The sequence below is a fragment of the Enhydra lutris genome, unplaced genomic scaffold, assembly GCF_002288905.1.
Source record: "Enhydra lutris kenyoni isolate GAN:26980312 unplaced genomic scaffold, ASM228890v2 scaffoldscaffold9, whole genome shotgun sequence".
Lineage (NCBI taxonomy): Eukaryota > Metazoa > Chordata > Mammalia > Carnivora > Mustelidae > Enhydra > Enhydra lutris.
Genome location: NW_019154093.1, coordinates 32,124,507 through 32,130,095, shown reverse-complemented (window position 1 = coordinate 32,130,095; position 5,589 = coordinate 32,124,507). Strand labels below are relative to the sequence as shown.

Below are 5,589 nucleotides of genomic sequence, written 5' to 3'. Positions count from 1 at the left end.
GTAACACTTATCTTCAGGCTCTAATTTTCTCTGGGACCAAAGAGGAATAAATCTAGCTCCTGGTTCACTTGACAACATTTCAAATATATTTGGATAGCTGTGTGTGCCCGGTTTCTTCATCTCTCCTCTTATGATATGGTTTTTAAGAGCTTTCATTTCCTGGTAGTGGGAAGAACATGGTGCTAAGCTCCAGCCCCATCACTTTCAAGGGGAGTGATCTTGGATAAGTGTCTTCCTCTCAAAATATGTAGACGAGATTAATAAGAACTTTATTTCAGAGTTGGTGTGAAGATGCACTGAAACCATGTCGCTAAAGCCCCCTTAGCCCAGCACCTAGTACTTAGAAGCCCTCCACAAAGTGGGTTCCTTTCCAGTGCCCACGGCCGCATCAGCAGCCTCTGGTCATGCTCCGGCTTGTCGGTGGATGGTTTCTTTTCTTTTCTTTCCTTTCCTTTCTTTATTTCTTTCTTTCTTTTTAAAGATTTTATCCATTTATTTGAGACAGAGAGAGCGAGCACAAGAAGGGAGGAGGGTCAGAGGGAGAGGGAGAAGCAGATTCTCTGCTGAGCAGGGAACCTGATGTGGGGCTCCCTCCCAGGACCCTGGGATCACGACCAAGTTGAAGGCAGACACTTAACTGACTGAGCCCCCCAGTGCCCCAGTACACAGTTTGGATATGACATCCACAAATGGGCCTTCTTGTACAACTGTACTTAAATACAGAATACAGAGGGATTACAACATTCCTCACTCGTCGACATTTAAAAAACTCGAGTCTCTCCGTCAGTTTGTGACAGGCTCAGCACCAGTAAGCAGCCCTATTAATGCACTCTGAGAGTGTGACAGCTTTTTAGACAACCCGGTAGCAATAGTGTTTCCTATTGAGCTTATACAATTAAAATCCCAAGGCCTTATTTGTGTGGAATATTCTACCACACGCTACCTCTGGTACAATTGCTTTTTTGAACCAAAGTGTAGGGCTTTCTTTTGATTCCGATTGGATTTCTTTTTTAGTTATTCTCTCTTCTCACTACACCACCCCTGCCATTACAACACATGAGACTACCTCAGGAATCCCTACTACGCCTTCTACATGAAGAAGGAAGCAGAAGCCCTTAAACCACCAGACGGTTGTCGAGAATGTGCATTTGCCTTACGCAAACTCTTTTTGACCTCTAATTGCACAAATACAAGAGAATTAGCAAATGGATGCAAGTAACAAGAGGAGATCCTAAAACAAAAACTCCAGAAAATGTCAGAAACTTAGCGCAGTAAAGGAGCCAAAAGTGCTGGACTGGAGGTTGAAGAGTTACTTTTGAGTCATGACTGTCACCAACTAGCTACGGGACTTGAGCAAGTTTTTCTAACTTCCTTAGGATTCAGTTTTCTCAAGTATGAAAAGAAGAGTTGGGCTTTAAAAAAAATAAACCCTAATAAATTATTGCTCTTTGCCACAGCTACTGCAAGAATGAAGACCATTCTCATCAATCAGACTGTCAACATTCCAACGGATGTGGACAACACTCGGAAAGGACCCACTATCGTTGTGAAGGGCCCCAGAGGAGCCCTGCGAAGGGACTTCAATCACATCAACGTAGAGTTCAGTCTCCTTGGAAAGAAAAAGATGATGCTCTGGGTTGACAAATGGTGGGGAACTAGGAAAGAACTGACTACTGTTCGCCCTATCTGTAGTCGCATACAGAACATGATCAAGAGCGTCGCCCTGGGCTCCTGTTACCAGATGAGGTCTGTATGTGCTCACTTCCCCATCCATGCTGTTATTCAAGAGAAGGACTCTCTTGTTGAAATCCAAAATTTCCTGGATGAAAAATACATCCGCGGAGTTCAGATGAGGACAGGTGTTGTTTGTTCAGTATCTCAGGCCCAAAAGCTGAGTTAGTTCTTGAAGGAAATGACATTGAACTCACATCAAAGTCAGCTGCTGTGATGCAGCACACCTCAAAAGTTGAAAACAAGGAGAGCAGAAAACTTCTGGATGATTAGGTGTCTATGTTTCTGAAAAAGGATCGGTTCAGCAGACTGGTGAATCAGATCTAAGGTGTCCAGCTACAGAAATGGCAAGATGCCAGATGAAATCTCAGATTTATCAGTGATATTTTAAAGATGGAACACAAGCTGCACTGATTTGGGAAAGAAAAATAAATACATAAACTATAATTATCCTGATAATGGATCAATACTCAGCACTGGAAAGAAATCAACTATCAAGCAGGGAAATGACAGAGGGAACTCAAGTGTATATTGTAAGTGAAAGGGCAGCCAATCTGAAAAGGCTACGTACTGTATGATTCCTACTACACGACACTCTGGAGAAGGTAAAACTATGGAGACATTAAAAAGATCAGTGATTGCTAGGGGTTGGGAGGGTTGGGAGGGGTAAACAGGTGGAGCACAGAGGATTTTAGAGCACTAAAATTATTCCTTATGATGCTGGAATGGTAGATACATGTCATTACATACTTGTCAGAATCCTCAGAATGTACACCACCAAGAGTGAACTGTAATGCAGAAACAAAAACAAAAAGCCCCACCTTATACACATTAAATAATAACAACACCACATACACCTTACCATGTAATCCCCACAGCTAGGTTTCGCCATCATCACCACCTTACAAAGGAGGAAACTGAGGCTGGAAGGCAAGCACCAAAGGTAGGATGTGAACCCAGATCATCTGACCATGAGTTTGGGGTCCTTTGCTTTTCATCCCACTGCCTGCCTCCCAGATCTCAAATCCCACAGCGTGTCCTTGGAAATTAATTTGTACCTATTCAGTGTCCCAAATACAAAGGAACTTCTTCGCAAAACTGTTTTATTTGTTTTGTGCTATTTGCAGTGCGTAGTTTACATGGAAGGGCAGTAAATTAAAATGATTAACAGCATGGGCTTTCGAGCCATTTACTAACTATGTCACGTCTGGCAAGTTAACATCTCCAAGCCTCAGATTCCTCATTTAGAAAATGGAAGTAATGACACGAATTTCTCTCCAAGACTGTTTTAGGGATTGTGGGAGATAGAGCATGTCAAGCACTGAGCACAGAAGGTTCTGTTATTATTATCCTTGGGTGCATTGTACAGGCAGTAAGAGGCAGCATGGTATGATTAAAAGCATGGAGTCCCTGGGTTGAAATCCCAGCTCTGCTACATACATACTAACCGTTTACTTTGGACCTGCTGCTTACCCTCTCTGTGCTATAGTGTCCTTACTAGTGAAAAGGGGATGATCAACATAGCACTTAGCTTGTAGGATCATGGTGAGAAGACAATGAGCTAATGCATTTAAGATGCTTAGATGAGCTCTTGGCACAGAAGAAGCTTGCGTACATGCTAGCTATTGAGATCATCCCTCTTTCTTTCCTTCAGCAAATCTCAAGTCCATGGTTGCAACCAATTAATCAAAGAGCACTTTGGAATATATTCCCATTTGCTTAAGCCACACCAAAGGAATCAGCTCTCACGAGAGTCTCCCTATGTCTGACTCGGGGCTACATCTCAACTGTTCTGAAGAGAACGCTGCAACTGTCCCTACCACCTGCGTAGATTGCTGGCACCAGGAAGCCTCTGTGAAGCAAAGAGCCCATGAGCAAGGTTGGCAGGCTAGCTGGAGCCAGCGGGGCCCTTTGGAGTCCAAGTGAGGATTTAGAGATCCTCAGTCACTTGTAGGGAGTGGAGAGGATAGTGATCCCTGGGTGACAGTGGGATCCCTCTTCAAGGCTCTGCCTAAAGGAAGTTGCTCAAAGGGTGATGTAAGGTACTACGTAGAGCTTATGACTACTCCAAGGTCCTAAATCTCGCGTTCCACCCCTTGGATGGGACACCGCACAGCTGGGCTTGCTCTCCGGTTTTGGTTCCTGCCGAGAGTGCACGTGTTCTGCTCTGCTCAGGCACTTGGTGCATCTGGCAATGCCTGAAAGCTCCTTCCTTCAGCCTCTCAGATGCTGAACATACCTTAGGAACATGTGTCTTTCCATTGTCGACACAAGACGGAATGCTTGCAGCAGATGGTTTAAAGGAAAGCCATCCAACAATGCCAATTAAAAAAGAACATCCTCACCAGGGTCAGGGTGGTTTCTTCAGGTGGTTGCTGTGGTTATAGGAGTGTGTGTTGCACACTCATCTTGCCCACTGGTTGAAAGCATCTAGAACCTGGGGCCACAAACCCCAGGAGTTACCAGGGGTTAAGCAAAACCATGTTCCTGGAATATGGTATCTGAGAGAAGCTACCATAAAACCGTACTTGTATATTAAGACGATAAAGCTATATTTAATATAAATATGACATAACTATTGAATTAGAATTCATAGCTTGAGTCAACTTTTTTTTTTAAATAAAACACAGAATCTGGTAGTAATTTTGCATTTCTAGGATGTTCATTCCCCTCTGGCGTAGGGGATGTTTCTATGGGAAAGTTTTACAAATGCTGGGCCTAAGTCATGGCGTGAAATGCAAGCGAGAAGACAGCATTCAACAGAGGATGCAGCTCTGGGTGTGGGGTCCAGAGACGTGCGTGTGGGCTGGGACTCTGTCGCCCAACTCGCCGTGTGACCTCATGGTTAAACAGGGATGTTAATCCCTGTCCCGCCTGCCTCCCAGGGCTGCTGTGAGAATCCAAGGAGACACCGCATGTGAAAGGCGCTTTCCAAGCTGCAGTGTTCCACAAATGTAAGTTATTATGATTCAGCCTTGTTGTTTTTGGAAAGCTTGTTTCATTTTATATATCGCATGTATCCTCCACCCCGCCCCTCCCCCCACAGTCAGATCAAAAGTGTTTGCCTTTCTCCTCAGAGCAAGGAAGCTCTGATCTGACAAAAAGAAATGAAGTCACCAGGCTTGCTGTGGCCCCGGTTTACGTCTAGGCCATCGGAGGAGCCCGCTCCCTGCAAGGCCCAGCAGCCCAGCCCTCATCACCCACACTGAGGGGAAGTTAGACAGAGCACAGCAGTCACCGCTGTCTGAATTTCATTATGCAGGTCTCCAGACAAGCAGAGGGGAAAAGTGCAAAGGAGCGGGTCAGCGTCTGAAATGTGAGAGGGGCAGCAGTCTCTGAAGTGTATGGGAATGGAAGGAAACTTAATACTGCTCCAAAGGGGAGAGGGAACATTGCATCATATGAAAATAATAGCAAGCGGTCAGCAGAGCTTGGGGGTTTGGGGAGGTGGGCTTGCCCACTGACCCACTTGCAAAAGGGCCTTGACTGCATTTTGTGCCCTTCCAGAGTGAATCTGTACCAGGGCCCACTAATACATCAGCCCGGGGCTCACAGGCACTGGAGATTGGGCTCACGTCCTAAGGAACCAGATTCCCTGGGAATACTGTGTGGGGAGAGTGGGCAGTATGAATCCAAACCGAGTTTTGAAAGGGAGCCCCAGAGTTAGAATGGGTTGGGTAATCAACCAGTTAGTCAAAACTACTATTTATGGAGCACTGAATATGTCCTAAATACATACTTCACTGAATCTTCACAATAACCCTAGAGTTAGAGAGTATCATCCCCATTTTTAGTACAAAGAAACTGAGGCTTGGTGATTTAAGGGACATTTCTAGGAACACACAACTAGTAAGCAAC

General features: G+C 45.0%; 1 pseudogene; it reads left to right on the top strand.

Moving 5' to 3' along the window:
- Positions 1 to 1,468: 1,468 nt before the first annotated feature.
- On the top strand, positions 1,469 to 2,114 carry LOC111142893 (annotated as a pseudogene).
- Positions 2,115 to 5,589: the final 3,475 nt, after the last annotated feature.